The following is a 27,092-nucleotide window of genomic DNA, read 5'->3' as shown; positions in this document are numbered from 1 at the left end:
CATCAGTTAAAATATTAGAAATAGAAACAACACTATGCTTCAGGTATATTAGATATAACCCTCCTTTCTCTATTCTACTGAGAATTTGTCACATTTAAAAGAAATGGAGCACAAAACTAAAAAAATAGAGTGCCCAAAGTCACAGTACTATAAAATAGATGTAGAAAGATGCCCACATGCCCCCTCCCCTTTTTTTTTTTTTTTTACGGTTTAACTAATATCCACAGAATCCAAACTAGGCTTAGCTACTTCATGAACTGCCTTTTGTCTTCATGTTTATGGAGTGCAATGACACCCTAGACTGACTGCTGGGCAACCATCCAGCAAGACCAAGAACATGTCAGAAGGAGCTACTGAATTAATTACCAAAGCAATTTCAGACAAAAATGAGTCTACCTTATCGCAAACATAACCTTCAACTATGTTCTATCTTGTTCTGATAGATTTTGTTTTTTGAAGTGTCCTTGGTATTCCTCAGCATACTTACAAATCTTATGCCCTTGAACCGAAGGGAGTTTACCTTGCATGATCCTCAGAAAAGCCTAACAATAGACACAACTGATTGAGCCCTGACCTCAGGGTTCAAAATGATGTTAAATTGAACATTATTTATAAAATATTCATATTCCACCTTTTTTCTACATTAAAAAGAAGAGCTGAAAGTCATGAGAAATAGTCTCTGGCTTATCTAGTTTCAGCTCAGTGGTCTGAGTTCCTCAGTTAACTATAAAAAATCCATGGTAATTCAACACAACAGAACAATAATTCAACACAGTAATTTACAGTGATTCAATACAACAGAACAAATTGTGTTCAATAGAACTAAACAATTCATCTAATGGAATCTTTTCCCTTTCTGATTGGCTTCTTGTTGCTCCAACTTAAGAAAACCACTTGAATGCTTTCCCCTTTGCTATTCATGTGTCAGTCCTACATCCTATTTATCTGCAGGAGTCAAAGCAGATATAACCAGGACTCAGAAAACTTTTTATGTAAAAGTTAGTAAATATCTTTGGTTTTGAGGGCCACACAATTTCTTTCATAAACACTCCATTCTAGGATTGTAGCACAAAAATCATGGACAATATATAAATGGTCTTACCGGAACAGAGCTGTTCCAATAAAATCTTATTTAGGAATGCTGGCATTTGATGTTTGTATAATGTTTATGTAACATAAAATATTACCCTTCTTTTGACTTTTGTAATTATTTAAAAATGTAAATGCTATTCTTAGCTTGTGTGCTGTACAAAAGCAGGCTGTTGTCTGAGTTTGGGTTCATACGTCATAGTTTTACGACCACTGAGTTAAAGAACAAAATTGCACAAAGAAGCAAATGGGAATTTTATTAAAGGAGACTACTGCTCAGTATTGTTAATTATTACTTTAATTTTTGAACACATTTTCAGATAAAAAATATTTGACATGCAATTAAATAACCATTGGGAGCCTGATTTTTTTTTTTTTTTTACTGAAGTATGGTTGATTTATAGTTTGTTAGTTTCTGCCATACAGCAAAGTGATTCCATTTTTCATATACTTTTCCACTATGGTTTTATTACAAGATATTGAATATGGTTCCCCATGGTTTTTTTTTTTTAATCTATTTTATGTATACTATTTGCATGTGTCAATCCCAAAGTCCTAATTTATGGCACCACCCCCTCTTCTCTTTGGTAAATATGTTTGTTTTCAATATCTGAGTCTGTGTTTTCTAGTTAAGCTCATTTGTGTATTTTAGTTTCCACATATAAGTGTTAATATATGATGTTTTTTTTTTTCTTTCCTTCTGACTTACTTGTATGATAATATCTAGTTTCATCTGCATTGCTGCAAATGGTATTATTTCATTCTTTTTTATGACTTAGTAATATTCATTGAATATATATACCACATCTTCTTAAGCTAATCATCTATTGTTAAATATTTGTATTGTTTCCAAGTCTTGGCTATTGTAAATAGTGATGCAATGACCACTGAGTTACATATATCTCTTTGAATTAGAGTTTTTATCTTTTTATGGATATATGCCCAAGAGTGGGATCATATGGATCCCATTTGCTGGATCATATGGCATTTCTGTTTTTAGTTTTTAAGGAAACTCCATACATTTTCCATAGTGGATGCACCAATTCCCATTCCTACCAACTGTGCTGGAGGGTTCTCATTTCTCTACAACCTCTTCAGCATTTACTACTTGTATTCCTTTTTATTTCTTTAATATTTTTAAATTTTAATTGGAGGATAATAACTTTACAATATTGTGGTGGTTTTTGCCATACATTAACACGAATCAGCCACAGATGCACACCTTTTTTTTAAAAAAAATATCTATTCATTTAATTGTTTTGGCTCCACTGGATCTTCCTTGCTGTGGGGGGCTTTCTCTAGTTGCGGGGAGGGGAGGGTACTCTGTGTTGCAGTGCACAGGGTTCTCATCGTGGTGGCTTCACTTACGATGGAGCACAGGCCCTAGGCACATTAGCTTCAGTGGTTACAGTATTCAGGCTCAGTAGTTGTGGCTCATGGACTTAGACTTCAGCATGTGGAATCTTCCTAGACCGTGGATTGAATCTGTTTCCCTTTCATTGGCAGGCAGATTCTTATTCACTATACCACCAGGGAAGTCCTACTTGTAGACTTTTAATGATGGTTATTCTGACAGTGTAAAAATAATCTATTCTTATTTTTTTATGGTTTTGATTTGCATTTCTCTAATAATTAGTGATGTTGAGCATCTTTTCTTGTGCCTATTGGCCCTTGGTATGTCTTCTCTGAAGAAATGTCTAGTTAAGTCTTCTGCCCATTTTGTGATCAAGGTTTGTGGTTGTTGTTACTGAATTGTATGAGTTGTTTTTATATTTTGGAAATGAATCCCTTGTAGGTCACATGGTTTGCAAATATTTAGTCTTAGTCCTTAGGTAGTGTTTTTTGTTTTGTTTATGGTTTCCTGTGCAAAATCGTATATATTCCAAGGTATATTTTTTTATTCTCAGTTATTTTATTTCAGCACAATGAAGGAAAGAAAAACATACTACTAGTAGATCAATCAGAGAAGGCAATGGCACCCCACTCCAGTGCTCTTGCCTAGAAAATCCCATGGACAGAGGAGCCTGGTAGGTTGCAGTCCATGGGGTTGCTAAGAGTCGGACACGACTGAGTGACTTCACTTTCCCTTTTCACTTTCATGCATTGGAGAAGGAAATGGCAACCCACTCCAGTGTTCTTGCCTGGAGAATCCCAGGGACAGGGGAGACTGGTGGGCTGCTGTCTATGGGGTCACACAGAGTTGGACATGACTGAAGCGACTTAGCAGCAGCAGCAGTATATCAATAATAAATAACAAATATATATTTGACAATATCAACATATACTGTCTATAGAATATCATTATGTCATGGATGTGATAATTTATTATAAAGGATTAATCTTCCAATGAAATCAGAAAAAGAGCAAAACTCTCCTGGATTTGGAAAGATATTCAAAACATGATAAAAGGAACTCCTATCTGAAGAACATACTAAAAATAAGTGTTCAATAAAGAATTTCTGAATGATGAAAAAGCTGACAGTGTGAAATCACAAAAGCTCTTTCTTCCCTTGTAAAGAATAAGGTGAAAACATTTAAGGATAATGTCTCCATCACTCCTTTTCTTCTTAGTTTACTGTGTTCTTACTCATTACTATGAGTACCAAAGAAGTGAGGAAAAAGCAAATGGCATTTTTTTCTGGTCCATTTGGGTGTTTGAGGCAGGTAAACAAATCTATATCACTAGTAGTAGCCCCATTCAGCCTCACTGATGAACTGGAATGATGAAACAGCTAAGGTCCATATCTGTGTATCAGAGTCCTGTCCTTCACCCCTGAGGGACCCAGGGATAACATTTTTTTTCTCTTCTAACTGTACTTGAAATGCTGAGATATAATTAAGAAAGCATGGTCCAATTGGGACTTCTGAAATATCTTGGCAGAAAAAAAAGTTCACCTCTTCTGGAGTTATTTTCCACTTCATGATGAACAGTTCAAAATGCCTATTTGTTTTGTTTGCTGGATCCTCCTGTCTATCACTGTTGTTAGATTCAATTATGAAAGCACACTCTCATACTTTCGGATTGTTTCATAAGCCGACTTCTAGTTTGGGGCATTAACTTCTACATTGTCTGTCGTAGCAACAAAGATATTTGAAGAAGAGTTTGACCTTCTTCTGACCCTTTGATTCAGCATACAATAAAGTGTTTCAGTTGATCTCTTTGGCTTATCCTCCATGAAACATAGAACCTCATCAATCTCTGTAATAGATGTATAACCCGAAATCTCTTCTTACTCAAATACACATGAAAACTGCTAGTGGACTTTCACCTAATTCAATGAAGTCTGAAGCATCTGTAAAAGTTTAAATCTGGTTTGAGTCTTCATAGTATTTAAATCTTGAATTATATGTATGATGGTTCTTTGGGGAAAACACTCACCTGCAATTTTTATTGGAGATAAACACAACTGTGACATGGCACTTTATTTTAATTAGAAAAGTAGGTGGAGAGCAACTGATCAGGAAAATCCAGAAGGCTTACTTCATTTCTTAAGAACTATCTGGTGTTATTTGGAACCACAGTTGGCATTCATCTGTGCTATTCTGGTGCTTCTTTGATGAATACTGTCACAATGCTTTCTTTGGTCTACTCCCCTTGAATAGTCATGCCATCATTCTTCAAAGCTTAACCCAACTCTTGTGGTTTAAGATAGGTGCCCAGAAGAAATCTGAATGTTGAATAACGGATTCTCTTTATCCTAAAGAGGAGTATTTAAAATATATTGGAATAGAGCTCTAAAGCTTTTCTTTGTTTGGGGGAAGCCTCACTAAAGAGCAATGACCAGTATTCTTCTTTTAGCTACATACCTTGGAGCATGTCATTTCATATTGTTAGTGTAACAGATTGTGAACTCTTAATATTCTACTCCTAATTTAAACAAGTGCTGAAGAGTACTGTAGTCGTATGAATCCCTGCATGCCCCCATGTGAAGATACTTGAATTACCTAGGAGATCATCTTCTGATATAAGTCATGGTGGTACATCTTTGATGAACACTTTCAGTGACACTATTTTTGGACCCTTGGTGGGTCCAGTAATGTAATTTAAAACTGTGGAGTTTCTCTCTTCTAATTTTAATGACATAAATATGTCTAGAATTGTTGCTTCTGAAATATCTATCTGATCCTAAAGAATGTTTAGAAATATTTGATTAATGAAAAGCAATCTTGATATTTCTTTTACCCCATCTGATGCTATGTTGGAGTGTCTTACCTTTCAATGATTTTGGTTAGATATGTGGTGTTTATCTTTTCCTCTGAGTCAGTAAAAACATGCCTTTGGTTTACTATAGATGGGTCTCCACTTTTCATAATTTTAGAATCTGTATAACTGTATCATTCTACTTTTGGTACTGTTATAGAAAAGTCTTCATTATACTCCATTTTATCCCTTTCTTCCAAATTATAAATAATCTGCCTTCTATCTCCATGAATGAAATAAGCAGTTGGATAGACTCTCTCTCTTCGTTCCCATCTAAGAAAAACTCTCTCTATTTTGGTGGAACGACATAAATTTCCTGGATATCATGTAAGTGTAGAATAAGTATTTGCCTGTCATATCTGCCCTGATGCCCTCTGGTCTTATAATTACCTGCTGAAGCTTCTATCCTGAGTGAAGAATGAAGTTCTCTGCAACATTTCATTTAAATAAAGAACTTTATGTACTCTAAGTATTTAATGGTTTAATAAACATATTGCTTTAGATGTGGTGTCTCATAGGTCAGAAACATGCATTCATAAAATTGTACTAAAAATCCTATTACAGGAGAATATTATTGTTAATATTTAATCCCTATTTTTTAAAAAATTTACTTAATATTGTTTACAATGATCATTAGAGTGAATCAAATCCCATAAACATATTGTAGCATTTATACAATTCTTATTTCAAAGTCTGAAGAAAATTTAATAAAATCTTTTTTATCAGTAACAGAGTGCTTACAAATAATCTGATATATTCTCAAATACTTTGTCATTTGACTCCATTTTCCTCTTTTAATTTTTTTTCTTTAATTCCATTGTTTGACCATCTTATATAGTAAATATAGGTTTATACAATAATATAGAATATTTCTTTTTTTTTTCCATTTATTTTTATTAGTTGGAGGCTAATTACTTTACAATATTGTAGTTGTTTTTGTCATATATTGACATGAATCAGCCATGGATTTACATGTATTCCCCATCCCGATCCCCCCTCCCGCCTCCCTCTCTACCCGATTCCTCTGAGTCTTCCCAGTGCACCAGGCCCGAGCACTTGTCTCATGCATCCAACCTGGGCTGGTGTTCTGTTTCACCCTAGATAATATACATGTTTTGATGCTGTTCTTTTGAAACATCCCACCCTCGCCTTCTCCCACAGAGTCCAAAATTCTGTTCTGTACATCTGTGTCTCTTTTTCTGTTTTGCATATAGGGTTATCATTACCATCTTTCTAAATTCCATATATATGTGTTAGTATACTGTATTGGTCTTTATCTTTCTGGCTTACTTCACTCTGTATAATGGGCTCCAGTTTCATCCATCTCATTAGAACTGATTCAAATGAACTCTTTTTAATGGCTGAGTAATATTCCATGGTGTATATGTACCACAGCTTCCTTATCCATTCATCTGCTGATGGGCATCTATGTTGCTTCCATGTCCTGTCTATTATAAATAGTGCTGCGATTTCTTTATATAACTTTACATAGAAATTAAGGGTTGCCAATGTAAGAGCCAAAGAACCTATAGAATAAATATTTTAATTGATTTTTATTTATAAAAAATAAGTCTTTTTTTTTTTTTTTTTACTAAATTAGGTTCCTCTATGGTAAACATTTTTCTCAGTGTGAGAAAAAAAAATCTACATTGAATTTGGTGTCTGCTTATGATGTACAAGAGGCAGAGAAAGGAACCCTTTTGCTACTTTTTTTTGAGGAAAACATAAATTCACCATTTTCCAGATCCCTAGCCAATAATTCTTATTTTTTTGTAAAGTTTGTGACAATTATTTAGATGATTGACAATCTGCCATTACTACCAATCTACCAATGTTCTCTGCTTGAGCCATATGGAATGATTATAATATTTATTTGTTAGAAAAATATCCAGTCATTACTGTTTCATTTTTAGGCAACATGGCACACCAATAAGATATAGTACATAATATCTCATGCATATAAAGTACTCATAAACTGAGAATGTTTTATGATTGATCCTGAAACTTAGAAACATAAGCTACCTTAATTCATTGACAACAACCTTCTAATTTATCAGACTCAATCACAGAAAGATTTTCTACATAAATTAAGCTTTAAGTTTGATGTAATTATGAACAACACCTTATAGGAATAAGTTTGCTTCTGATAAGTATGATGTTTTGAAAATGTTGTTTTTTTAAATTATAAATTTGTAAACTTTGAGTAAATAAATATCTAAATTTTGTAGCTTTGGAACATATACTTTCAATAAAGCATCTGTGATACTGCATTTCATTTCTCTACAATTTAAGGTCAGTCAGTTTTGATAGCTTACAGCAAAGATTGATAACCCTTAATCTTTGTTAAGCTTCTTTATTGAAGACCATCAAGATTTAATTTTTTTAATCTTACCACTTGGTAGATAAATGGCTTATGAGTCTCTTTCTTTTCTAACTTTTCTAATTAATCTAAATGTCATTTGAGAGGGCAGGGAATAAGAAAACTTTAAAAACATCTTGTGAGCTAACTCTTACAAATATGCTTTTTATCAATGTCAATTTCCAGATAATTCCATCTGTGCTAATCCCTAACCCTCTCTACTCTGTAGTGCTTTAAGCTGTCTTTTGCTTTGATTTATCAGACAACTGACCCTGGCCTAACCCTGTCAGCTTTAGTTCAGAGAAACTCTCACAAAAGATAGGCCTCTGATCTGACAAATTGATTGGTTGCAAGGAATAGTTTAACTGGAAAAGGATCTCCTTAACAAGTGATAAAACCTCTTTATTCCCCCTTTACAGCTTTGGGGATGTGGGCAGAATTTATAAAACATCCAAGAGAAGAAGGAAACCTCATGAGTAATTTGGAAAGCTGAATAAAAAGCAATGCAATAAAAGGCCCATAGCTTTCTGGTTAATGATAGTTCTGAGAGTATCAGTGAGTATACTTTATTTAAAAGCATTTAAATGGATGTTAATTAAAAATGATCATTTCCTAATTAGAAAACAAATATTAAAATTCTTTTAGGATTTCCAAGTTGACTTTACTGGAGCATAATGATTAGGTATGTGGATAATACATTGTGATCTATAGAAAAACTGTTAATTGAATTAAGGAATAGGTTGACACAATATTCTTTCTCTCATGAAACTGTTGCCCACTAAACTCTATGGCACTTTGATTCTTGCCACATAAGTTTCCTGCTAGCCGTCAATATTCTAGTAAAATTTTATCCAAAAGAAGACTTATCATCTCATTCCCATCAGATTTTAAAAAGTAGAAAAAAAGAATTTGATATTTTTTTAATCCATGAAAATAATTTAAACATATATAAGAAAGATTTATTCTTTAAAGTACTGGACTATTTTAATTATACCACGCAGTAACGTTAGAACTGTTTCCACCTTGTGTAATTGACATTTCATTTTTGTTTTATTTTTCCTCCATTATTTCCCTCCCATTTCAGACTTTTATCCTTTCTGTATTCCCACTTCATAAAAGGTGTGTACCAAACAAACTGCAGCCTGTATCTCTCTTTTATTCCTGGAGACATTTTTGGCATGCTGTTTCTTGTCATGTATGCCAAAACCTGACCAAGATCAAGGATGGAAAAATTTATTACACCTTTTGATGGAAAGAGCTACAGCACTGATTCAGTATCGGGAGGTAGTAGAATATATGTCCTCAGTCTTCTCTCCTGCCTGAAATGGAGATAGGCGGTCTGGAGAAGGGAAAGTCATCCTGATGTCAGATAGTTAAAAGTTATCCATAATAGTAATATCAGAATTGAGAATCTAGCTGTGCGGCAGCAAGGGTTACATAGAAAATTCTATGGCAATCTTAATAGCTATCCTAGGACAAGGATGACTGTATATGTTTCCACTGTATCTAGCCTGTATTAATTTCTGTTTTTACTCAAGCGTGGTCCTCTGGCCTTCTTGGCAATCATGTTGACTTCATAATAATTTTCTGTCTTATTCTATTTCTGCCAAAGTTGTCTGGAGTTCATGTGAATTTCTTGTGGATGCCCTATCAGATATTTCTGGACAAGAGAAATGAAGATTCCAAACTGACAGACCTACATTTTAAGGTTAGATATTTGGAATGATGTTGGCGATGCTTTCCATGAGTGAATACATGTCCATTACTTGGAAAGACAAGATATGATGTTTTCAATTATTGTTTTTATCTAATTTTTAAGCAGTTTAAAAAATATAATTACAGCAAAAATAAATGAATAAACTCAGTGACGCACCTTGGATAGTCTTGCATGTTGTAGTTTTTCAATAATTCTTCAAAAATTTGGCAGCAGCCAACATATGAAATTGCTTATCTCTTTAAAGTCAGATAAAGGATCTAGGGTCAGAAAACTTGACTGGGACACTATTATGCCGTATTTAGATGAAATATCTGGACAATTTGATATTCACTCAATAATTCTGTTTTTCTTTTTTTTTTTATATTGATGTTGATATTATGTTGATTTACAATGTCATGTTAGTTTCAGGTACAGCAAAGGATTCGTTTATATAAATTTCCTTTCAGATTGTTTTCCATTATAGGCTATTACAAAAGATTGAATATAGTTTCCTGTGCTATGCAGTAACTCCTTGTTGCTTATCTGCTTTATGTAGAGTAGTTTTTATCTGTTAATCCCACACTTAATCCACCCCACCCCTCCCCTCAGTGCATCTGTTCTGTGTATTCATTCATTTGCATTATTTTTTAGACTCCACATATAAGAAATATCATATAATATTTGTCTTTCTCTGTCCAACTTACCTCACTAGGTACGATATTCTCTGGATTCATTCATGCTCCTGCAAATGACAATATTTCTTTTTTTTTTTTTTTTTTAATGGCTGAGTGATATTCCATTGTGTATGTATATATACGCATCTTCTCCAGACAGTTGGCTGTTGATGGACACTTTTGTTGTTTCTGTATTTTGGCTATTGTAAATAGGGCTACTGTGAATATTGGAGTCTATGTGTCTTTTTGAGTTAGTGATTATGTCTTTTCAGATATACACCCAGGATTGGGATTGCTGGATCATATGAAAGGTCTATATTTAGTTTTCTAAATAACCTCTATACTGTTTTTCATAGTGATTCCACCAACCTGTCTTCCCACTAGCAGTGTGGGAGGGTTCCCTTTTCTCCAGGATTTATTATTTGTAGACTTTCTGATAATAGCCATTCTAACTGTGAGATGATACCTCACTGTGGTTTTGATTTGCATTTCTCTAATAATTAGTGAATTATTTACTAATTAGTAATTAGTGAATAATTAGAGTCCCTTGGACTACAAGGAGATCCAACCAGTCCATCCTAAAGGAGATCAGTCCTGGGTATACTTTGGAAGGACTGATGTTGAAGCTGAAGCTCCAATACTTTGGCCACCTGATGCAAAGAGCTGACTCTTTTCAAAAGACCCTTATGCTGGGAAAGATTGAGGGCGGGAGGAGAAGGGGACGGCAGAGGATGAGATGGTTGGATGGTATCACCGACTCAATGGACAGGCGTTTGGGTAAATTCCCGGAGTTAGTGATGGACAGGGAGGCCTGGCGTGCTGCAGTTCATGTGGTCGCAAAGAGTCGGACATGACTGAGCAACTGAGCTGAACTAAATAATTAGTGACATGGAGCATCTTTTCGTGTGCTTGTTGACCATCTGTTTGTCTTCTTTGGAGAAGTATCTATTTAGGTCTTAGGCCTATTATTTTGATTGCATTGTTAATTTTTTGATGTTGAGTTATATTAGTTAACTGTTTATATATTTTGGAAATTAAGCCTTTGTTGGTCTGTTGGTTGGTTGGTTGGTTTAGTCGCTGAGTCATGACCGACTCTTGCGGATCCCATGGACTGTAGCCTGCCAGGCTCCTCTCTCCATGGGATTTTCCAGGCAAGAATACTGGAGTGGGTTGCTATTCCCTTTTCCAGGGATCTTCCCAACCCAGGGATTGAACCCAGGTCTCCTGCATTACAGGCAGAGTCTTTACCATCTCAATGTTAGAGGTAAAAAGGTGCTTTGAAAATGTTGCAAGATCCCATTGTAAAGACCCTACTTCCCTGTACATTTGTGATTGCTGCTGCTGCTGCTAAGTTGCTTCAGTCGTATCCAACTCTGTGCGACCCTATAGACAGCAGCCCACCAGTCTCCCCCGTCCCTGGGATTCTCCAGGCAAGAACACTGGAGTGGGTTGCCATTTCCTTCTCCAATGCATGAAAGTGAAAAGTGAAAGTGAAGTCGCTCAGTCATGTCCAACTCTTAGCGACCTCATGGACTGCAGTCTACCAGGCTCCTCTGTCCATTGGATTTTCCAGGCAAGAGTACTGGAGTAAGTTGCCATTGCCTTTTTCAACATTTGTGATTAGACTTCAGATAAAGTCATATTTCTTTTTGTAATAAGGTATAGAGTATTTCTAAATGTAGTAAGAAAGTCTAAAAGAGTTATTCATTGATGAACAGTATTTTGGAAAAACTTATTTTGTACATCAATCATTATGATACTTTGGACTACAAAACTCTGATGGTATTTTATTAAATTTGCAGACTTTTTAGTATATCTGTGTCTAGATACCACATTTTTCTCTCTTAAATGGAAAATTTAATGACCCGTTTTTTAAAAGTTGCTATTAACCTCTTTAAAAGCACAGAAATTTAAAATAGACACTGATTATTAAATGTAAATTTTTAAACAAATTTTTCATTCAAATAATTTTTAAAAGAGCTAGCATTTTAGTATACTTTAAAATATTCAAAGTTTTTATTTTATAAACTACATTTCAAAAATTTTCTATCTGATTTTACCACTATAATATATCATGTTGAATCATTCAGTCATGCTAGTTTTGAGACACATGGTTTTCAAGTCAGTTGGGTTATTTTCAGAACAGCATGAAAGAAGAATTTTCACTTTAATCCAAGCTGTTTGCTTCACGTAATGTCAATGTATATAAGTGACAGTGCTAGCAAAGATTTTGCCAAATACACTATGATAAAGCAATGAAGAAAAGGAAAATAATAAACTTATTTTGTTTTTTGTTTTGAAATCATCTCACCTAAGGAAGGATTTTGAAGCCATACTCTGTGAACATTTTTAAATGTAGGTTTATCCAGTAGGTTTATACAGATTTATTTATATTTTCTTGTACTACTACAAATGAAAGAGAAATGGCATTTGTTTCTGTAGTTCTTGATGCTCTTCCAGGTACATATAGAATGCATCCTGTTCTTCAACATATTATAAACTAATTCTTTATAATGATGCCGTTAAATGTGTATATTTGTTCCTTCTACTGAAAATATGTCCTTGGTTACTTAATATCACTAGCTTCACATTTCACTAGAGAAGAAAACATAAATAGCTCTACTATACCGAGTTTGGCCCATGAAATGTTTCCTAACAAGCATTGCCATGTCAAATATAAGTGGATTGGCTTTAGATTAGTCAAACTGCTTTACTATTTACCTGTGAAAATTGAGGTCTAAGGTTCACATAACTAAATGAATTCCCTTCCAAAGTATTTCTCCAAGTTGCTAAGTCATAAATAAATGGGCTTTTTTTCAGAAACAAAAGAACATTTTCTTGACTTGTAACATATATTTTCTGAACTTATAACATCATTTCCTTAAGATGCATGGCTTTAGATAAGAATAGACCCATAATAGCAATTTTCAATCATTTTACTGTGCTTTATCTTTGGATCTGGAAGTGTTTTACTATTTTATTCTATTCTTAATATTGCTGTAAAAAATGAGAGGAGGATATGACTATTATTCTTGTACAACTAGAGAAATTTTAATCAGGTTTTCAGATGTTTAGTAAGGTTTTAAAAGTTATTTTTTAACATGATTTTTAGAAAGGGATATCAACTAAAGTAAGAATAAGCTAGTATCTGCATAGCCATTGATGATTTAGATAAGCAGATCTTCCACAGGAGAAGCACATACAAATGACAATATTCTTCATATATTGTTTAACATACTTTACAGATAAAACTCTAACCACTTATGCATCCTAGTTGGGTAACAATACTCTCAAAATTATTAGTCCAAGTTTCCTTGGCATATAACTGATTACTTTACAGATATGATTAACTTATTGACATCTAGAAAAATTTATCTTTTCTAGCTGTGCTTGAAAATTATGATTTGGACAACTTTGTATGTGATAATATCATAAAGATACTATAACAGGGATATAAAGCAGGGTTATGAAAACTGGCTTTTTTAAAGTATATTTAATAAATTCTGCCTTCTAGTAAATGTTTTACCAAGTCGTGTATCTAAAATGGACCTTTTGCAGTCATCTCATCAGATACCTATTTCTTATAAAAAAACAAATATGAATTTTTTGTTCTTGAAAATCTCCAGAAAATTAGAATCATATTCTATTCTTCTAAATAAATGGATAGAAATTTCTGAAGAATTTTGTTTTTAATCACAATACATAAAGGAAGTACTTATTATTGATATTTTTAGTCATAAGTTAAACTTCACATCAATTGTTTGCTAATAAATTAAGCAACCTTAATTTTTCTGTTATCACAATTCAAGGAGAAGCCTGAAGACTCACCCTCTATGAAAAGCATATCTGCAATTTACAGTCATTGCGTGACTAGTTTTCCCTTGGGCAATGCAATGCTCAGCTGAATGCTGAAGACATTAGACTGTCATAGGAACAAGATGGGATAGGGAAAGTATAGTTAAAAGGCAGAGATAGTTTTATAAAGTTCAAGGCCTTTACATTCTTACAAAAATAAGAATGTGGCTTGCTGTTACAAGCAGTAAGGAACATGACTAGAGAACATCTTGCTCTTCTAAAATGGCATCAGTGAGAAATCAACGTTATAATACGGAGATAACACTACAAATCTGGCCTTCTACCGGTAATTCAAAGTCCACTGATTTTGCATAAACAATCACAAGCAATTGTTCTGTATTCTCATACTGTGTAACATAATGTCACACAGCTACAAACTTTTAATATAATTGAGATAACTTGCAAAGCAGACTTATAGATATTTAAATTCTTCCAAAAACAATTGCTTTTCTTTTGGGAAAAATAAAAAAAACAAAACCAGTTGCAACTCACATTCACTATTATTGCAAAATCATTTCCACCTTGGCATTTGCCAGGTTGTCTCATATTCTGAAACATCAGTATAACATTGTGAAAGGCAATAGCTCCACCACTTTCTAGCTCTTTGAACTGGAATAAGTGAATGAAGTGATTTAACCTACTTTGCTTCTTCAGTTGTTACATGAGGATAATAATGGCATGCTTTGGTGGAACTTGAGTGAAGACAGCAGAATTTGGTATCGTGCTACCAGGGAAATAATGAAAAAATAATAACTAGTGGCTATTATCGTAAGTGTTTCTTTTATTAGAATTTATGTAGAAAACATGCATATATTACATAAAATCAAACTATTTTAAACTTTTTAAATGTCCCCTTTTTGTTTGTTTCCTCCTAGCCATTCTGCTGCCTTATTTCCCCAGTAGTATTTATGGATAAGATATATTCACTCTATGCTCTTCTTTGAGTAATAACACTGCAGAGATTTATATTATATACAACCATATATACATCACTTTTTCAGTTGCACAAAAATAGGATTTTGTTATTTATGTTTTGCTACTCTCTTTCCACTCAAAGGTAGCTTCTAGACATTTCTCTAGGTCATCTGAAATAGGTCTTACACCTTATTTTAACAACTTCATAATATGCTCATGAATACACATAATTAAGCCTGTAATTCATTGAAAGCTGACATTCACTGGTTTTTTAATTTTGTTTTACCCTTGTTAAAATTATATACTAAAATGCTTAAATTTTAATAATTTTCACTTTTATTTATATTAATTGAAAAATCAGGTTTGAAGTTTCTGTGTTGAAATGCATATGGCCATTTAGTTTTTACTGATGTTCTCAGGTTAAATACTAGACTAGGATGTAAGATGCACAGAGTGTCATTGCTGTTTGACAATATATTGTGTGCATACAGGAGAGTGTCTGGAATTTTCTGTAACTGTTTAGCACTGCATCATAAATGCTTAGAAGTATGCTTACAATTTATTTTGTTCACTACATATTTCTTGAATGAACAAAAATGATATAATATTTCATACTTTTGCAACCACTACACCAGTATCCATTTTGCTTGATCCCTCCAACTAGTAGATTTTATAACTCTTTTGTAAAATAAAAAATATACATATAAACCTGAGTAAATAAAATCTACCTTATTGTATTTATTTTACATGCTAAGTATATTAGCATTTTTCCATTTTCTTTTGTAATCAGATTGATATTCTATGAATTATCTATTATTTTATTTATATATTTCTCAATTTGGAAGGCTCAGTATAATTGTAGAGATAGTTCTTGATCTTTCAAATGCTTTATTAGTATATGTTAGGCCTATCATTGCTTATGATATCTTTTGCAAAGTAAAAATGTTGTTATTTTTAATTTTTATTGTTTTTGCATATTTGTGTGAATGAACTTATTTAAGCCACTAAAATATTATAATAAATGTGTACTTATCCTTTGTTAAATGCCATTTCAATTATTCACTTTGGAAATTTAACCCCAGCTTCAGATAGAAACACGAAGTTCTCATTAGATTAAGCTAAAACATTTCAGTTCTCTTTTTTCACTGAATTATATTTCTTTAGCTAGGAGCTGCTGTGTTGTTTCTGTTGTTGTTCAGTTGCCATGCCCTGTCTGATTCTTTGTGACTCTCTGAACTGCAGCATGGCAGGCTTCCCGCCTTTCATTATCTCCTGGAGTTTGCTCAAACTCATGTCCATTGAGTTAGTGAAGCCATCAAACCGTCTTATCCTCTGCCCTCCCCCTTCCTCTCATGCCTTCAATCTTCAATCTTCCTTAGCATCAGGGTCTTTTCCAATGAGTCAGCACTTTGCATCAGGGTTGATTTCCTTTAGGATTGACTGGTTTGATCTCTTGGCTGTCCAAGGTACCCTCAAGAATTTTCTCCAGCAGCACATAGTTCAGTTCAGTTCAGTCGTTCAGTCATGTCTGACTCCTTGTGAACCTATAGACTGCAGCACGCCAGGCTTCCCTGTCCATCACCAACTCCCAAACTGCTCTAACTCATGTCTGTCAAATCAGTAAGGTCTTCCAACCATCTCATCTTCTTTCATCCTCTTCTCCTCCTACCTTCAGTCTTTCCCAGCATCAGGGTCTTTTCCAGTGAGTCAGTTCTTTGCATCAGGTGGCCAAAGGATTGGAGTTTCAGCTTTAGCATCAGTCCTTCCAATGAATATTCAGGACTGATTTCCTTTAAGATTGACTGGTTGGATCTCCTTGCAGTCCAAGGGACTCTCAAGAGTCTTCTCCAACACCACAGTTCAAAAGCATCAGTTCTTTGGTGTTCAGCTTTCTCTATAGTCCAAATCTCACATCGTTCATGACTACTGGAAAAACCATAGCTTTGACTAGATGGACCATTATTGGTAAAGTAAAGTCTCTGCTTCTTCATATGCTGTCTAGGTTGATCATAGCTTTTCTTCCAAGGAGCAAACATTTTTTAAATTTCATGGCTGCACTCACAATCTGCAGTGATTTTGGAGCCCCCCAAAATAAAGTATCTCACTGTTTCCCTTGTTTCCCCATCTATTTGCCGTGAAGTGATGGGACCAGGTGCCATGATCTTAGTTTTCTGAATGTTGAGCTTTAAGCCAGGTCTTTCACTCTCCTCTGTCACTCTCATCAAGAGGCTCTTTAGTTCGTTTTCACTTTCTGTCATAAGGGTGGTATCATCTACATATCTAAGGTTATTGGTATTTCTCTCAGCAATCTTGATTCCGCAACACATAAGAAAGTATCAATTTTTTGGCACTCAGCTTTCTTTATGGTCCAAATGTCAAATGTACATGACTGCTGAAAAAACCACAGCTTTGACTATCTAGACATTTGTTGGCAAAGTGACGTCTATTCTTTTTAATGTGCTGTCTAGGTTTGTCCTAGCTTTTCTTTCAAGGAGCGAGTGTCTTTTAAATTCATGGCTGCAGTCACCATTCACAGTGACTTTGGAGCCCAAGAAAATAAAATCTGTCACTGTTTCCACTGGTGGCTCAGACAGTAACGAATCTGCCTGTAGTATGGGAGACCTGTGTTTGATCCTTGGGTCAGGAAGATCTCCTAGAAAAGGGAATGCCAATCCACTCCAGTATTCTTGCCTGAAGAATTCTATAAACAGAGGAGCCTAGTGGGCTATAATAGTCCATGGGATCATAAAGAGTTGGAAATGATTGAGTAACACTATTTGCCATAAAGTGATGGGACCAAATATCATGATCTTAGCTTTTCAAATGTTGAGTTTTTTGTTTTTTTCTTTTGTTTTTTTCCATTTATTTTTATTAGTTGGAGGCTAAATATTTTACAATATTGTACTGGGTTTTGTCATACATTGACATGAGTTAGACATGAGTTAGCCCCTTCCTGATCCCCCCTCCCATCTCCCTCTCTACCCAATCCTTTTGGGTCTTCCCAGTGCACCAGGCCCAAGCACTTGTCTCATGCATCCAACCTGGGCTGGTTATTTGTTTCACCATAGATAGTATACATGTTTTGATGCTGTTCTCTCGAAACATCCCACCCTCGCCTTCTTCCACAGAGTTCAAAAGTATGTTCTGTACATCTGTGTCTCTTTTTCTGTTTTGCATATAGGGTTATCATTACCATCTTTCTAAATCCCATATATATGTGTTAGTATGCTGTAATGTTCTTTATCTTTCTGGCTTACTTCACTCTGTATAATGGGCTCCAGCTTCATCCATCTCATTAGGACTGGTTCAAATGAATTCTTTTTAATGGCTGAGTAATATTCCATGGTGTATATGTACCACAGCCTCCTTATCCATTCATCTGCTGATGGGCATCTAGGTTGCTTCCATGTCCTGGCTATAATAAACAGTGCTGTGATGAACATTGGGGTGCACGTGTCTCTTTCAGATCTGGTTTCCTCGGTGTGTATGCCCAGAAGTGGGATTGCTGGGTCAGATGGCAGTTCTATTTCCAGTTTTTTAAGAAATCTCCACACTGTTCTCCATAGTGGCTATAATAGTTTGCATTCCCACCAACAGTGTAAGAGGGTTCCCTTTTCTCCACACCCTCTCCAGCATTTATTGCTTGTAGACTTTTGGATAGCAGCCATCCTGACTGGCGTGTAATGGTACCTCATTGTGGTTTTGATTTGCATTTCTCTGATGATGAATGATGTTGAGCATCTTTTCTTGTGTTTGTTAGCCATCTGTATGTCTTATTTGGAGAAGTGTCTGTTTAGTCCTTTGGCCCATTTTTTGATTGGGTCATTTATTTTTTCTGCAATTGAGCTGCAGGAGTTGCTTGTATATTTTTGAGATTAATTCTTTGTCAGTTGCTTCGTTTGCTATTATTTTCTCCCATTCTGAAGGCTGTCTTTTCACCTTGCTTATAGATTCCTTTGTTGTGCAGAAGCTTTTAATTTTAATTAGGTCCCATTTGTTTATTTTTGCTTTTATTTCCAGTATTCTGGGAGGTGGGTCATAGAGGATCCTGTTGTGGTTTATGTCGGAGAGTGTTTTGCCTATGCTTTCCTCTAGGAGTTTAACAGTTTCTGGTCTTACATTTAGATCTTTAATCCATTTTGAGTTTATTTTTGTGTATGGTGTTAGAAATTGTTCTAGTTTCATTCTTTTACAAGTGGTTAATGGAACAGAAGAGAAAGCCCAGAGATAAATCCACGAACCTATGGACACCTTATCTTCGACAAAGGAGGCAAGGATATACAATGGAAAAAAAGACAACCTCTTTAACAAGTGGTGCTGGGAAAACTGGTCGAATATTGAGTTTTAAGCCAGCCTTTTCACCCCACTCTTTTCTTGTAATCAATCAAGAGGTTCTTTAGTTCCTCTTCACTTTCTGCTATTAGAGTGGTATCATCTGCATCTCTGAGGTTGTTGATATCTCTCCTGGCAATCTTTATTCCAGCTTGTGCTTCAATAACCCTGGCATTTTCCATGATGTACTCTGCATATAAGCTAAATAAGCAGAGTGGCAATATACAGCCTTGAAGCACTCCTTTCCTAATTTTGAGGAATTTAACCAGTGCATTGTTCCTTGTAGGATTCTAACTCTTGCTTTTTGATCTGTATGTACACAGGTTTCTCAGGAGGCAGGTCTGGTGGTCTGGTTATCTCTTTAAGAATTTTCCAGTTTGTTGTGATCCACAGTGAAAGGCTTTAGCATAGTCAGTGTAGCAAAAGTAGATGTTTTCCTGGAATTCCCTTGCTTTTCCTATGACCCAGCAAATGTAGGCAATTTAATGTCTTGTTTTCTGCCTTTTCTAAATCTACCTTGTACATCTGGAAGTTCTCAATTCACATAATATTGAAGCCTAACATGAAGGATTTTTAGCCTTACCTTGCTAGTGTGTGAAATGAATGCAACTGTGCAGTAGTTTGAACATTCTTTGGCATTACCCTTCTTTGAGATTGGAACAAAAACTGACCATTTCCAGTCCTGTGGCCACTATTGAATTTTCCAAATTTGTTAGCACATTGAGTGCAGCACTTAAACAGCATCATCTTTTAGGATTTGAAATAGCCAGCTGGAGTTCTGTCATCTCCACTAGTTTTATTCATAGTAATGTTTCCTAAGGCCCACTTGACTTCACTCTCCAGGCTGTCTAGCTCTGTGTGAGTGACCACACCATTGCGGTTATCCCAGTCATTAAGACCTTTTTCTGTATAGTCCTTCTGTATGTTCTTGCTATCTCTTCTTATTCTCTTCTGCTTCTGTTAGGTCCTTGCCATTTCTGTCCTTTATTGTGCCCTATTTGCATTAAATATTCCCTTGATATCTCCAATTTTCTTCAAGAGATCTCTAGTCTTTCCCATTCTATTATTTTCCTCTATTAATTTGCATTGTTCACTTAAGAAGTCTTTCTTATCACTCCTGGTTTATACATCTTTAAGCAATTTAACCAGTCATTTTAATATGAGTTATCAACACAATTGAATCTTAATATGTCTCAATTTATTTTGTCTTTAAGATTAAATGATTTAATTTAAATCATTTTATGGAGTCTTCTTATGCAAATTGCTATTGCTAGCTTCATTTTATCAATGGAAAATCTAGTTTAAAAGATTGTGTATGAAGTTGTATACATTCAGTGAATTTAATTTATACTTATGTGATATAATTTAATAGAACAAATATGAATGGGGGAAACATTTCTTTGATAAATTATTATTATTTATAATTTTTTATATTTATTTTTATAGCATCAATAGTATTTAAATGAATAATGCATTTAAGTTACTGTACAGCAAGTTAATTTCAAACAATTTTTTAAAGTTTGTAGAACTAAAATACATACAAATGTAAATATACTAGCACATGTGTGCATACATATATGTATGTGTATATATGTATATACACACTTTTAGTTTTGATGATACCTAGTAATAGTGATAATATAGAATTTGAATTAGGAGAATCATTAGCCTATTTTTTCAAATAGTTTCTTGCCATTCATTTTATTTTTGTTTGTTTCAGGGCTGCTACATTGACTTACTTAAATTTTTTCTCTGTTTTTGAATTCCTTTAAATACTGTCAGCTAAAATTGCATATAAAAAGTAATAACTGAAATCATGAGAAATGAAAATAGTCAAATTAATACTTTAAACATTGAGCAGTACATTATTTCATAGAATACATAGGTGTTGCTGTGATCATAAGCCTACGTACTTTTATATACCTAATCCTCCCCTCCCCAAAATATCTAGTTACCCTTTAGTTTACCTAGCCATAGTTTGATATCTCAGCTAAGAACTGAATAGACATTTCTGAGACTTGTAAGAATTGTTTTATTTATTTAGTCATTTTTCATTTCATATATGTTTTTTGAAAATAAGCACTGTGTTAATGTTTAGAAATATGAAAGTGAAAGTCAGTCAGTCTTGTCCAACTCTTTGAACCCCATGGACTGTATAGTCCCTGGAATTCTCCAGGCCAGAATACTGGAGTGGATTGCCATGCCCTCTGCTAGGGGATCTTCCCAACCCAGGAATCGAACCCAGGTCTCCCACATTGCAGGTGGATTCTTTACCAGCTGAGCCATACAGTGTGACCCAAATATAAGTAACCAAGAAGCATAATATCTAGCATAAATCTGGGCAGACGTTGAAAAATATGTTTTATTTATTTATTTTTTTATTTTATTTTATTTATTTTTATTATTATTATTTTTTTTCCAGTGGGTTTTGTCATACATTGATATGAATCAGCCATGGATTTACATGTATTCCCAATCCCGATCCTCCCTCCCACCTCCCTCTCCACCCGATTCCTCTGGGTCTTCCCAGTGCACCAGGTCCGAGCACTTGTCTCATGCATCCCACCTGGGCTGGTGATCTGTTTCACCATAGATAGTATACATGCTATGTATAAAATATGTTTTGTAATATGAAAAAAGTGAAGGAAGAAATAGCATTATGGTATCAGATTATTTAAAATAGAGACCATATTTAGTGTGGAACCTAAGCAGGAAATTCCCTGCAGAAAAGTGAGAGGAAAAAAAAATGTAGGCATTGATCATGCTTTCCCTTCTATCTTTCAAGAGGAAACAGCAAATACCAGTAATAAAGATAAAAATATCAAATAAACTGAAACAACATGGTGATGGTGGTTTCGTTGCTCAGTCATGTCTGACAGTTTGCGACCCATGGATAGTAGCCTGCTAGGCTCCTCTGTCCATGGGATACTCCAGGCAAGAACACTGGAGTGGGCTGCCGTTTCCTTCTCTGAAACAATAATATAAATGCAAGCATAAATGTAGGATAAATATAAGTATAGATAAAGAAAAAGTATAAATAAACAAAAGAAATTCTTTGCAGTTAAATGGTTAACTGAGAAGAGCTTTGATTTTATCATAAAAACAGTGTGATATCATTGATGAAACAGATACTCTAAGATTTGTATTAGTCATAGCTCACAGTCAATTTTGTGGAGAATGAATTAGAACCAGTAAGAGTAGAATTATCTACTGTGAAGAATAGAGAAAGCATGAAAAAAGGATATCATGTTTTTATTAACCTCTGTGAGTGTGTACTTGTGTCTATATGTAATTTATCTACAAAATGATACATTGTTATTATTGTAATCTATCTACAGGAAAATGTGGATATGAAATGTACATTAAATTCAAATTATACAGCAAAATTATTTTCTTAATAAGCTCCCATTTTGGATTTTTCAAAGCAGGCAATTTTGGGATTGAAACATGCAGGAAAATCAGCTTTCTGATTAGATAAGATTTTGTCTTAATTTCAAGGCTATGATTAATCCATTAACCATCACTCATGCCAAGCAATAGTGAATGGATCCAAACAGAAAAATTCTGTTAAATGCATTTAATTTCCAAATCCCCTGCAGTTTTCTTTTTAATGCTGCAGTTATTTACTCAGACACTTTGACATTTAAACAAATTTGTGGGATGATCTCTATCCCTCTTACAAACATAGTAACATTTCGCTCTAATAATTGATTGTTACTCCCAGATGCTAATCAGATCTATTTGAATATTTGATTTTCAAAGACACTGACTTTCATTAAAAAAAAACAAAAACATAAATTTCACTTGAACATATCTATAGCATTATTTTTTGGGGCTCCAAAATCACTGCAGATGGTGATTGCAGCCATGAAATTAAAAGATACTCCTTGGAAGGAAAGTTATGACAAATGTAGATAGCATATTTAAAAGCAGAGACATTACTTTGCTAACAAAGGTCCATCTAGTCAAGGCTATGGTTTTTCCAGTAATCATGTGTGGATGTCAGAGTTAGATGGTGAAGAAAGCTGAGCGCTGAAAAATTGTTGCTTTTGAACTGTGGTGTTGGAGAAGACTCCTGAGAGTCCCTTCCACTACAAGAAGATCCAACCAGTCCATCCTAATGGAGATCAGCCCTGGGTGTTCATTGGAAGGACTAATGTTGAAGCTGAAACTCCAATACTTTGCACCTCATGTGAAGAGTTGACTCATTGGAAAAGACCCTGATGCTGGGAGGGATTGGAGGCAGGAGGAGGAGGGACGCAGAGTATGAGATGGTTGGGTGGCATCACCGACTCGATGGACATGGTTTGGGTGGACTCCGGGAGTTGCTGATGGACAGGGAGGCCTGGTGTGCTGCGATTCATGGGGTCACAAAGAGTTGGACACGACTGAGCGACTGAACTGAACTGATAGCACTGAAGAAGCTGAAGTTGAAGGTTCTATGAAGACCTACAAGACCTTTTAGAACTAACACCCAAAAAAGATGTCTTTTTCGTTATAGGAAATGGAGTGCAAAAGTAGGAAGTCAAGAAATACCTGGAGTAACAGGCAAATTTGGCCTCGAGTACAGAATGAAGCCGGGCAAAGCTAATAGAGTTTTGCCAAGAGAATGCACGGGGCATAGCAAACACCCTCTTCCAACAACACAAGAGAAGATTCTACACATGCACATCCCAGAAGGCCAAAACTGTATTCAGAGTGATTATATTCTTTGCAGCCAAAGATGGAAAAGCTCTATACAGTCAGCAAAAACAAGACCGGGAGCTGACTGTGGCTCAGATCATTAACACCTTATTGCCAAATTCAGACTTAAACTAAAGAAAGTGGGGAAACCACTAGACCATTCAGATATGACCTAAATCAAATCATTATGATTATACAGTGGAAGTGAGAAATAGATTTAAGGGACTAGACCTGATAGACAGAGTGCCTGATGAACTATGGACTGAGGTTCATGACACTGTACAGGAGACAGGGAGCAAGACCATCCCCAAGAAAAAGAAATGCAAAAATGCGAAATGGCTGTCTGAGGAGGCCTTACAAATAGCTGAGGAAAGAAGAGAAGTGAAAGGCAAAGGAGAAAGGGAAAGATATACCCATTTGAATGCAGAGTTCCAAAGAATAGCAAGGAGAGATAAGAAAGCCTTCCTCAGTGATCAATGCAAAGAAATAGAGGAAAACAATAGAATGGGAAAGACTAAAGATATTTTCAAGAAAATTAGAGATACCAAGGAAACATTTCATACAAAGATGGGTTCAATAAAGGACAGAAATTGTATGGACCTAACAGAAGCAGAAGATATTAAGAAGAGGTGGCAAGAATACACAGAAGAACTGTACAAAAATGATCTTTACGACCTAGATAATCATGATGGTGTGATCACTTACCTGCAGCCAGACATCCTGGAATGTGAAGTCAAGTGGGCCTTAAGGAGCATCATTACGAACAAAGCTAGTGGAGGTGATGCAATTCTAGCTGAGCTATTTCAAATCAAAAGATGATTAATTTCATCATCAAAAGATGATGCTGTGAAAGTGGTGCACTCCATATGTCAGCAAATTTGGAAAGTTAAGCAGTGACCACAGGACTGGAAAAGGTTAGTTTTCATTCCAATCACAAAGAAAGGCAATGGCAAAGAATGCTCAAACAATTGCACAATTACACTCATCTCACACATTAACAAAGTAATGCTCAAAATTCTCCAAGCCAGGCTTTGGTAATTCGTGAACCATGAATTTTCAGATGTACAAGATGGTTTTAGAAAAGGCAAAGGAACCAGAGAAGAAATTGCCAACATCGCTGGATCATCAACAAAGCAAGAGAGTTCCAGAAAAGCATCTATTTCTGCTTTACTGACTATGCCAGAGCATAGTCAAAATTCTTAAAGAGATGTGACCTGCCTCTTGAGAAATCTGTATGCAGATCAGGAAGCAACAGTTAGAACTGGACATGGAACAACAGACTGGTTCCAAATAGGAAAAGGAGTATGTCAAGGCTGTATATTATCACCCTGCTATTTTAACTTATATGCAGAGTACATCATGAGAAATGCTGGGCTGGAGGAAACACAAAATGGAATCAAGATTGCCAGGAGAAATCTCAATAACCTCAGATATGCAGATGACATCAACCTTATGGCAGAAAGAAAAGAACTAAAGAGCCTCTTGATGAAGGTGAAAGAGGAAAGTGAAAATGTTGGCTTAAAGCTCAACATTCAGAAAACTAAGATCATTGCATCTGGTCCCATCACTTTATGGCAAATAGCTGGGCAAACAGTGGAAACAGTTGGTGACTTTATTTTTCTGGGCTCCAAAATCACTGCAGATGGTGATTGCAGCGATGCAATTAAAAGACGCTTGCTCCTTGGAAGGAAAGTTATGACCAACCTAGACAGCATATTAAAATGCAGAGACATTACTTTGTCAACAAAGGTCCGTCTAGTCAAGGCTATGGTTTTTCCAGTAGTCATGTATGGATGTGAGCCAAAGAATTGATGCTTTTGAACTGTGGTGTTGGAAAAGACTCTTGAGAATCCCTTGGACTGCAAGGAGATCTAACCAGTTCATCCTAAAGGAAACCAGTCCTGAACATTCATTGGAAGGACTGATGCTGAAGCCAAAACTCCAATACTTTGGCCTCCTGATGTGAAGAACTGACTCATTGGAAAAGACACTGATGCTGGAAAAGTTTGAAGGTGGGAAGAGAAGGGGATGACAGAGGATGAGATAGTTGGATGGCATCACCAACTCAAGGGACATGAGTTTGAGCAGGCTCTGAGAATTGGTGATATACAGGGAAGCTTGGTGTGCTGCAGTCCATGGGGTTGAGTAGAGTCAGACACAACTGAGCGACCAAGATGAACTGAACTGTTAATCACTTTTGCAACCTTTTTGATTTTTAATTAATTAATTTATTTTAATTGGAGGTTAATTATTTTACAATATTGTGGTGTGTTTTACCATACATTGACATGAATCAGCCATGGGTGCACCTGTGTACCCATCCTGAACCACCCCCCCCCCACCTCCCTCCCCACCCTATCCTTCTATGTTGTCCCAGAGAACCGGCTTTGAGTGCTCTGCTTCATACATCATACTTGCAGTGGTCATCTATTTTACATATTGTAATATACATATTTCTATGATTGTTTTCCAGTCTATACCCTGGCTTATTTAAGTGATGACCAGTCCTTTTATTTTGTTTTCTTCTGTAGCTTCATATTCACTTATCTAAGTGATCTTCAGTCCTTGCCTACAGTTTGTTGCTTCTTTTCTAAATATAGAAAATATTTCAATATTTCTTTTAGGTTAGATTTAGTGGTATAGTCTTTTTGTTTTGTCTGAGAAATTCTTTATTTCTCCTTCTATTCTAAATGATGATCTCCTTGGGTAGAGAATCATACGTTGCAGGATTTTCCCTTTCAGTACTTTGAATGCATCTTGGCATTTCCTTCTGCCTTACAGTTTCTGCAGAGAAATCAGTTGATAGACTTGTGGGGATTTCCTTGTAATTAACTCTTTGTTTTTCTCTTGCTACATTTAGAATCTTCTTTATTTCTATCTTTTTATATTAATAGATAAGTGTATATATATATATTTTCTTAGATAAGAGTTTACTGGAAAATGAGGAATTCATAACTTTAGTAAGTATAGAAAGACACGTTTTGATAAACTTAGTTATAACTGGAGTTGACTATGAAAAATCAAATTTAGCCATTTAGAGAATGAGAAATATGATCTTTATCAATGAAAAACGATTTATGTTATTGGGCAATGTTTTAAACCATACAAAATACAGTTGTTTCTCCTTTATTTTAACAAGACATACATAAAGCATTGGTCTAGAGGAAGAAAATTGAAAGAAATTCCAGAGAAAAGTGTAAGATGACTAAATTTTAGGAAAATTTCCTTATAAAGATGAGAAATGTCTAGGCTAGTCTAATCAGTGATGGTAACTCCTCAGAATTATTT

This window comes from Dama dama, chromosome 31 (genome assembly GCF_033118175.1).
Source record: "Dama dama isolate Ldn47 chromosome 31, ASM3311817v1, whole genome shotgun sequence".
Taxonomy (NCBI): domain Eukaryota; kingdom Metazoa; phylum Chordata; class Mammalia; order Artiodactyla; family Cervidae; genus Dama; species Dama dama.
The sequence above is the reverse complement of the archived record's forward strand: the minus strand, read 5'-3'. Positions refer to the sequence as shown.